Source organism: Eleutherodactylus coqui, chromosome 4, assembly GCF_035609145.1.
Source record: "Eleutherodactylus coqui strain aEleCoq1 chromosome 4, aEleCoq1.hap1, whole genome shotgun sequence".
In the NCBI taxonomy this organism is placed as follows: Eukaryota; Metazoa; Chordata; class Amphibia; order Anura; family Eleutherodactylidae; genus Eleutherodactylus; species Eleutherodactylus coqui.
In genome coordinates, this window is record NC_089840.1 from 197039741 (window position 1) to 197051154 (window position 11414).

Consider the following 11414-nt stretch of genomic DNA (forward strand, 5'->3'; position numbering starts at 1 on the left):
TGTCATAATGTGTTAACAGCAAAAGAAGAATGTAGAACTCCATTATGATGTCATAATTGTATTGATAGTAAGAGACTAGAATGCAGAACTTCATTACGATGTCATAATGTAATGTATAACACCATTATGATGTCATAATGTGTTAACAGCAAATAATAGAATGCAGAACTCCATTATGAAGTCATAATTGTATTGATAGTAAGAGAATAGAATGCAGAACTCCATTACGATGTCATAATGTAATGTATAACACCATTATGATGTCATAATATGTTAACAGCAAATAATAGAATGCAGAACTCCATTACGATGTCATAATGTAATGTATAACACCATTATGATGTCATAATTTGTTAATAGCAACAGATAAAATGTAGAACTCCAATATGATGTTATAATGTAATGTATAACACCATTATGATGTCATAATGTGTTAACAGCAAATAATAGAATACAGAACTCCATTATGATGTCATAATTGTATTGATAGTAAGATAATAGAATGCAGAACTCCATTATGATGTCATAATGTAATGTAAAACTGCATTATGATGTCATAATGTATTCATAGCAAGGGATAGAATATACAACTCCATTATGATGTCACAATCTAGTAATAACAAAAGATGCAATGTAGAACTTCATTTTAATGTAATATAGAACTCCATTATGATGTCATAATTGTATTGATAGTAAGATAATAGAATGCAGAACTCCATTACGATGTCATAATGCAATGTATAACACCATTATGATGTCATAATTTGTTAATAGCAACAGATAGAATGTAGAACTCCAATATGATGTCATAATGTAATATATAACACCAGTATAATGTCATAATGTGTTAAAAGCAAAAGAAGAATGTAGAACTCCATTATGATGTCATAATTGTATTGATAGTAAGAGAATAGAATGCAGAACTCCATTACGATGTCATAATGCAATGTATAACATCATTATGATGCCATAATGTAATAACAGCAAATAATAGAATGCAGAACTCTGTTATGATGTCATAGTTGTATTGATAGTAAGATAATAGAATGCAGAACTCCATAACGATGTCATAATGTAATGTATAACACCATTATGATGTCATAATTTGTTAATAGCAACAGATAGAATGTAGAACTCCAATTTGATGTCATAATGTAATGTATAACACCATTTTGATGTCATAATGTGTTAACAGCAAAAGAAGAATGTAGAACTCCATTATGATGTCATAATTGTATTGATAGTAAGAGAATAGAATGCAGAACTCCATTACGATGTCATAATGTAATGTATAACACCATTATGATGTCATAATATGTTAACAGCAAATAATAGAATGCAGAACTCCATTACTATGTCATAATGTAATGTATAACACCATTATGATGTCATAATTTGTTAATAGCAACAGATAGAATGTAGAACTCCAATTTGATGTTACAATGTAATGTATAAAACCAGTATTTTGCCATAATGTGTTAACAGCAAAAGAAGAATGTAGAACTACATTATGATGTCATAATTGTATTGATAGTAAGAGAATAGAATGCAGAACTCTATTACGATGTCATAATGCAATGTATAACACCATTATGATGCCATAATGTAATAACAGCAAATAATAGAATGCAGAACTCTATTATGATGTCATAGTTGTATTGATAGTAAGATAATAGAATGCAGAACTCCATTACGATGTCATAATGTAATGTATAACACCATTATGATGTCATAATTTGTTAATAGCAACAGATAGAATGTAGAACTCGAATTTGATGTCATAATGTAATGTATAACACCATTAAGATGTCATAATGTGTTAACAGCAAAAGAAGAATGTAGAACTCCATTATGATGCCATAATTGTATTGATAGTAAGATAACAGAATGCAGAACTCCATTACGATGTCATAATGTAATGTATAACACCATTATGATGTCATAATGTGTTAACAGCAAATAATAGAATACAGAACTCCATTATGATGTCATAATTGTATTGATAGTAAGATAACAGAATGCAGAACTCCATTACGATGTCATAATGCAATGTATAACACCATTATGATGTCATAATGTGTTAACAGCAAAAGAAGAATGTAGAACTCCATTATGATGTCATAATTGTACTGATAGTAAGATAATAGAATGCAGAACTCCATTACGATGTCATAATGTAATGTATAACACCATTATGATGTCATAATGTGTTTACAACAAATAATAGAATGCAAAACTCCATTATGATGTCATAATTGTATTGATAGTAAGATAATCGAATGCAGAACTCCATTACGATGTCATAATGTAATGTATAACACCATTATGGTGTCATAATGTGTTAACAGCAAATAATAGAATGCAGAACTCTATTATGATGTCATAGTTGTATTGATAGTAAGATAATAGAATGCAGAACTCCATTACGATGTCATAATGTAATGTATAACACCATTATGATGTCATAATGTGTTAACAGCAAATAATAGAATACAGAACTCCATTATGATGTCATAATTGTATTGATAGTAAGATAATAGAATGCAGAACTCCATTATGATGTCATAATGTAATGTAAAACTGCATTATGATGTCATAATGTATTCATAGCAAGGGATGGAATATACAACTCCATTATGATGTCACAATCTAGTAATAACAAAAGATGCAATGTAGAACTTCATTTTAATGTAATATAGAACTCAATTATGATGTCATAATTGTATTGATAGTAAGATAATAGAATGCAGAACTCCATTACGATGTCATAATGCAATGTATAACACCATTATGATGTCATAATTTGTTAATAGCAACAGATAGAATGTAGAACTCCAATATGATGTCATAATGTAATATATAACACCAGTATAATGTCATAATGTGTTAAAAGCAAAAGAAGAATGTAGAACTCCATTATGATGTCATAATTGTATTGATAGTAAGAGAATAGAATGCAGAACTCCATTACGATGTCATAATGCAATGTATAACATCATTATGATGCCATAATGTAATAACAGCAAATAATAGAATGCAGAACTCTGTTATGATGTCATAGTTGTATTGATAGTAAGATAATAGAATGCAGAACTCCATAACGATGTCATAATGTAATGTATAACACCATTATGATGTCATAATTTGTTAATAGCAACAGATAGAATGTAGAACTCCAATTTGATGTCATAATGTAATGTATAACACCATTTTGATGTCATAATGTGTTAACAGCAAAAGAAGAATGTAGAACTCCATTATGATGTCATAATTGTATTGATAGTAAGAGAATAGAATGCAGAACTCCATTACGATGTCATAATGTAATGTATAACACCATTATGATGTCATAATATGTTAACAGCAAATAATAGAATGCAGAACTCCATTACTATGTCATAATGTAATGTATAACACCATTATGATGTCATAATTTGTTAATAGCAAATAATAGAATACAGAACTCCATTATGATGTCATAATTGTATTGATAGTAAGATAACAGAATGCAGAACTCCATTACGATGTCATAATGTAATGTATAACACCATTATGATGTCATAATTTGTTAAGAGCAACACATAGAATGTAGAACTCCAATTTGATGTCATAATGTAATGTATAACACCATTATGATGTCATAATGTGTTAACAGCAAATAATAGAATGCAGAACTCCATTATGATGTTCTAATTGTATTGATAGTAAGAGAATAGAATGCAGAACTCCATTATGATGTCATAATGTAATGTATAACACCATTATGATGTCATAATTTTTTAATAGCAACAGAAGAATGCAGAACTCCATTATGATGTCATAATTGTATTGATAGTAAGAGAATAGAATGCAGAACTCTATTACGATGCCATAATGTAATGTATAACACCATTATGATGTCATAATATGTTAACAGCAAATAATAGAATGCAGAACTCCATTATGATGTCCTAATTCTATTGATAGTAAGATAATAGAATGCAGAACTCCATTACAATGTCATAATGTAATGTATAACACCATTATGTTGTCATAATGTAATGTATAACACCATTATGATGTCATAATGTGTTAACAGCAAAAGAAGAATGTAGAACTCCATTATGATGTCATAATTGTCTTGATAGTAAGAGATTAGAATGCAGAACTCTATTACGATGTCATAATGTAATGTGTAACACCATTATGATGTCATAATATGTTAACAGCAAATAATAGAATGCAGAACTCCATTATGATGTCATAATTGTATTGATAGTAAGATAATAGAATGCAGAACTCCATTACAATGTCATAATGTAATGTATAACACCATTATGATGTCATAATGTGTTAACAGCAAAAGAAGAATGTAGAACTCCATTATGATGTTATAATTGCACTGACAGTAGGATAATAGAATGCAGAACTCCATTATGATGTCATAATGTAATGTATAACACAATTATGATGTCATAATGTGTTAACAGCAAATAATAGAATGCAGAACTCCATTATGATGTCATAATTGTATTGATAGTAAGATAATAGAATGCAGAACTCCATTATGATGTCATAATGTAATGTATAACAACATTATGATTTCATAATGTGTTAACAGCAAATAATAGAATGCAGAACTCCATTATGATGTCATAATTGTATTGATAGTAAGATAATAGAATGCAGAACTCCATTATGATGTCATAATGTAATGTAAAACTGCATTATGATGTCATAATTGTATTGATAACAAGGGATAGAATGTACAACTCCATTATGATGTCACAATCTAGTAATAACAAAAGATGCAATGTAAAACTTCATTATAATGTAATATAGAACTCCATTATGATGTCATAATGGTATTGATAGTAAGATAATAGAATGCAGAACTCCATTACAATGTCATAATGTAATGTATAACACCATTATGATGTCATAATTTGTTAATAGCAACAGATAGAATGTACAACTCCAATATGATGTCATAATGTAATATATAACACCATTATGATGTCATAATGTGTTAACAGCAAAAGAAGAATGTAGAACTCCATTATGTTGTCATAATTGTATTAATAGTAAGAGATTAGAATGCAGAACTCTATTACGATGTCATAATGTAATGTGTAACACCATTATGATGTCATAATATGTTAACAGCAAATAATAGAATGCAGAACTCCATTATGATGTCATAATTGTATTGATAGTAAGATAATAGAATGCAGAACTCCATTACAATGTCATAATGTAATGTATAACACCATTATGATGTCATAATGTGTTAACAGCAAAAGAAGAATGTAGAACTCCATTATGATGTTATAATTGTACTGACAGTAGGATAATAGAATGCAGAACTCCATTATGATGTCATAATGTAATGTATAACACAATTATGATGTCATAATGTGTTAACAGCAAATAATAGAATGCAGAACTCCATTATGATGTCATAATTGTATTGATAGTAAGATAATAGAATGCAGAACTCCATTATGATGTCATAATGTAATGTATAACAACATTATGATTTCATAATGTGTTAACAGCAAATAATAGAATGCAGAACTCCATTATGATGTCATAATTGTATTGATAGTAAGATAATAGAATGCAGAACTCCATTATGATGTCATAATGTAATGTAAAACTGCATTATGATGTCATAATTGTATTGATAACAAGGGATAGAATGTACAACTCCATTATGATGTCACAATCTAGTAATAACAAAAGATGCAATGTAAAACTTCATTATAATGTAATATACAACTCCATTATGATGTCATAATGGTATTGATAGTAAGATAATAGAATGCAGAACTCCATTACAATGTCATAATGTAATGTATAACACCATTATGATGTCATAATTTGTTAATAGCAACAGATAGAATGTACAACTCCAATATGATGTCATAATGTAAAATATAGCACCATTATGATGTCATAATGTGTTAACAGCAAAAGAAGAATGTAAAACTCCATTATGTTGTCATAATTGTATTAATAGTAAGAGAATAGAATGCAGAACTCCATTACGATGTCATAATGTAATGTATAACACCATTATGATGTCATAATGTGTTAACAGCAAATAATAAAATGCAGAACTCCATTATGATGTCATAATTGTATTGATAGTAAGAGAATAGAATGCAGAACTCCATTACGATGTCATAATGTAATGTATAACACCATTATGATTTCATAATGTGTTAACAGCAAATAGTAGAATGCAGAACTCCATTATGATGTCATAATTGTATTGATAGTAAGATAATAGAATGCAGAACTCCATTACGATGTCATAATGTAATGTATAACACCATCATGATGTCATAATATGTTAATAGCAACAGATAGAATGTACAACTCCAATATGATGTCATAATGTAATGTATAACACCATTATGATGTCGTAATGTGTTAACAGCAAAAGAAGAATGTAGAACTCCATTATGATGTCATAATTGTATTGATAGTAAGAGAATAGAATGCAGAACTCCATTACGATTTCATAATGTAAGGTATAACACCATTATGATGTCATAATGTGTTAACAGCAAATAATAGAATGCAGAACTCCATTATGATGTCATAATTGTATTGATAGTAAGAGAATAGAATGCAGAACTCCATTACGATGTCATAATGTAATGTATAACACCATTATGATTTCATAATGTGTTAACAGCAAATAATAGAATGCAGAACTCCATTATGATGTCATAATTGTATTGACAGTAAGATAATAGAATGCAGAACTCCATTACGATGTCATAATGTAATGTATAACACCATTATGATGTCATAATGTGTTAAGAGCAAATAATAGAATGCAGAACTCCATTATGATGTCATAATTGTATTGATAGTAAGATAATAGAATGCAGAACTCCATTACGTTGTCATAATGTAATGTATAACACTATTATGATGTCATAATGTGTTAACAGCAAAAGAAGAATGTAGAACTCCATTATGATGTCATAATTGTATTGATAGTAAGAGAATAGAATGCAGAACTTCATTACGATGTCATAATGTTATGTATAACACCATTATGATGTCATAATGTGTTAACAGCAAAAGAAGAATGTAGAACTCCATTATGATGTCATAATTGTATTGATAGTAAGAGAATAGAATGCAGAACTCCATTACGATGTCATAATGTAATGTATAACACCATTATGATGTCATAATTTGTTAATAGCAACAGATAGAATGTAGAACTCCAATATGATGTCATAATGTAATGTATAACACCATTATGATGTCATAATGTGTTAACAGCAAAAGAAGAATGTAGAACTCCATTATGATGTCATAATTGTATTGATAGTAAGAGAATAGAATGCAGAACTCCATTACGATGCCATAATGTAATGTATAACACCATTATGATGTCATAATATGTTAACAGCAAATAATAGAATGCAGATCTCTATTATGATGTCCTAATTGTATTGATAGTAAGATAATAGAATGCAGAACTCCATTACAATGTCATAATGTAATGTATAACACCATTATGATGTCATAATTTGTTAATAGCAACAGATAGAATGTAGACCTCCAGTATGATGTCATAACGTAATGTATAACACCATTATGAAGTCATAATGTGTTAACAGCAAAAGAAGAATGTAGAACTCCATTATGATGTCATAATTGTATTGATAGTAAGATAATAGAATGCAGAACTCCATTACGATGTCATAATGCAATGTATAACACCATTATGATGTCATAATGTGTTAACAGCAAAAGAAGAATGTAGAACTCCATTATGATGTCATAATTGTACTGATAGTAAGATAATAGAATGCAGAACTCCATTACGATGTCATAATGTAATGTATAACACCATTATGATGTCATAATGTGTTTACAACAAATAATAGAATGCAGAACTCCATTATGATGTCATAATTGTATTGATAGTAAGATAATCGAATGCAGAACTCCATTACGATGTCATAATGTAATGTATAACACCATTATGGTGTCATAATGTGTTAACAGCAAATAATAGAATGCAGAACTCCTTTATGATGTCATAATTGTATTGATAGTAAGATAATAGAATGCAGAACTCCATTATGATGTCATAATGTAATGTAAAACTGCATTATGATGTCATAATGTATTCATAGCAAGGGATAAAATGTACAACTCCATTATGATGTCATAATCTAGTAATAACAAAAGATGCAATGTAGAACTTCATTATAATGTAATATAGAACTCCATTATGATGTCATAATTGTATTGATAGTAAGATAATAGAATGCAGAACTCCATTACGATGTCATAATGTAATGTATAACACCATTATGATGTTATAATTTGTTAATAGCAACAGATTGAATGTAGAACTCCAATATGATGTCATAATGTAATGTATAACACCATTATGATGTCATAATTTGTTAATAGCAACAGATAGAATGTAGAACTCCAATATGATGTCATAATGTAATGTATAACACCATTATGATGTCATAATGTCTTAACAGCAAAAGAAGAATGTAGAACTCCCTTATGATGTCATAATTGTATTGATAGTAAGAGAATAGAATGCAGAACTCCATTACGATGTCATAATGTAATGTATAACACCATTATGATGTCATAATGTGTTAACAGCAAATAATAGAATGCAGAACTCCATGATGATGTCATAATTGTATTGATAGTAAGATAATAGAATGCAGAACTCCATTATGATGTCATAATGTAATGTAAAACTGAATTATGATGTCATAATGTATTCATAGCAAGAAATAGAATGTACAACTCCATTATGAGCTGCTATGTACTGTTCAAGACTTGTGACTTGTAAGTCACTTTACAAGAACTAGATGCTGCTACCAAAAGCCTCTCCTTCGGTAAAACCCCTGGAGGGGATGGCCTCCCCGTGGAGTTTTACAGAACATTTTGGGACATCTTAAGAGGGGATCTACTTGTAGTTTTTAAAGAAGCTTTTAAGTGTGATGTTTTACCTCTTTCTTGGAGGAGCGGACTTGTTTCCATGATTTTTAAGAAGGGGCATAGGTCTCACTTGGAAAACTGGAGGCCCATCACATTGCTAAATGTAGACTGCAAAATAATGTCCAAAACCCTGGTGAACCATTTTAAAGGAGTATTTTAAAAAGTGATAAATGCTGATCAAATATGCGGTGTCCCTGGAAGAGGAGTGCAAGAACATCTTAACACCATCCGTGACATAATCTGGTATCAGCAAGAGAGACAGCAGAGTCTAGCAATTTTATCCCTTGACTTCCAAAAAGCCTTTGATCGTGTATCCCACAAGTTTTTATGGTCTGTTTTAAGAAAAATGCACTTTCCAGAAGATTTTATTAGGCAAATTGCGGTTTTATACAAAGACTCTTTTAGTAAAATTTCAATAAATGGTTCTCTGACTAAAGAAAACAAGGCTGCCCTCTGTCGCCAATCTTGTTTATCTGCGCAATAGAGCCCTTACTGTCAATGCTCAGGAAAGACAAAGTCGTGAGAGGCGTTCCTATCCCCGGTGGTCAAGACAGAGAAGTGAAGGTCCTGGGCTACATGAACGACATATCCATCTTTTGCACCTCACCTGCAGCACTAAGAAGGGCAATAAGATTGACAGAATTCTTCTGTGAGGCTTCGGCCTCTAAGCTAAACCTGAATAAAAGCAGCTGCTTCACTATCGGGAACTGGTCAGACAGGACAATCCCAAACCTCAAAATGCAGCCCGACGCAATAAAGATTCGAGGAGTAACCTTTGACAAGCAGAATGAGGGAACTCAGAGTTGGGAAGCTGTAAAAGGAAAACTGGAAAGGAAGCTTGACTTCTGGAGACTCAGAAGACTCACCCTGGAAGGTAAGATCCTGATCATCAAAGCCCTCTTGCTTCCAATGATGTTGTATCTAAGTTGTGTGTTCCCTCCCAATGACATCACTGTTAAAAGGCTGCAGAGAATGCTGTTCCAGTTCGTATGGAGCTCAAAGTATGAGAAGCTTAACAGGCAAACCATGCATAAATCTCACCATCTAGGAGGTAAGAATGTGCCAAATGTCAAGTTATTTCTGTATTCTAAATTTTTCAGCCTCTGTCTCAGAACAATCTTCCTGGAGAATACCTGGTCCTATTTTTTGAGATATGCCGCTGGGCACATTTTCAGAAAGCGCAAGTGGGTGTCTTTTTCTTTGACCGCTCCAGTCCTAATTTTTTCCCCCAAGCAATATGTCATCCTGGAGAAAATTATAAGACTGTACAACCTGGATTCCTTTGAGATAGGAAATTTAAAAGATGCTAAAAAGCTACTGCTAGAGGTCAAGAAAGCAGAAACAATGACTCCTATATTGAATTTCTCCTACAACAGATGCGCTTCTATCTGGAAGAGAGTACATGCACCTTACCTGACAAATGAACACAAGGACATTGCTTGGATGATCGTACACGAGTGCCTGCCTACGAGAGACTTCCAACACCAAAGAAGATTCAGCAACACTTCAACCTGTCCTAGGCAGCATTGCGGTGATGATGAGACTACTTTACATGTCATTTGGAACAGTCACTTTGCTCAAGAGGTTTGGAGAGAATGCAGCCAGTTTTTAAAGTTTTTAGCTGGCCTTGATTTTCTGAACCATGAAATTGTTTTTTATGGACTTTTACCAAAACTTACTAAAGAAAAAGAAAGAGTCTTATCGTGCACCTTAAACTGTGTCAAGAACGCCTTATGGAAAGTAAGAAACATCTTGCTGTTTAAAAGAGACTGCATAAGTGGGAAAGACTGTCTTAAAATGGCGATAAGTGAATTGCATGTATATTATTTGCTTGATAAGAAGATCTTTGGGAAAAGCAAAGCTCTTAGTATGTGGAATTTTTATTTGTGGAATATGTTGGTTTGAGATATGTCTATGCTTGTTTTTCTATGACTAAGTTTAATAAATGTAAACGTAAAAAACGTAAAAATCTGTTCTTATCAGTTTAATATCTGATACGTCCCCTATCTGGGGACCATATATTAAATGGATTTTTAGAACAGGGAGCTGGAAAAAGAGCTTGCTCTGTCCACTCTGCGCATTGACCTGGTATTGCAGTACCTCCAGGATCGGTGCACTCCCTTTCCTACAGCAGTTTCCAAAAGCAGAAATGACGGACGAAAAAGAGGTGCAGCGCAGCCGTGGTTGCTGCTGCTGCTAACAAACGAGCACTTTGATTGACACTCAGCCCGTTTGCTGCCGTGGAGCTCGCAACATTGTATCCACTGAGCAGCTGCGTCTGCCAGAGTGTGCATAGCACAGGTACAACTGGAAGCAAAACAACACACACACACCAGTTAATATGCCAGCCGCACTCTGTAGTTCGTACCTACCACTACGCTAATAGCCAAGTTGGAAACATCGGGCAGGCACCGCGTATCCTGGCA

General features: G+C 31.7%; 1 pseudogene; it reads left to right on the forward strand.

Annotated features, from left to right (window-relative positions):
• Positions 1-10905: 10905 nt before the first annotated feature.
• Positions 10906-11110, forward strand: LOC136626843 (U2 spliceosomal RNA; annotated as a pseudogene).
• Positions 11111-11414: the final 304 nt, after the last annotated feature.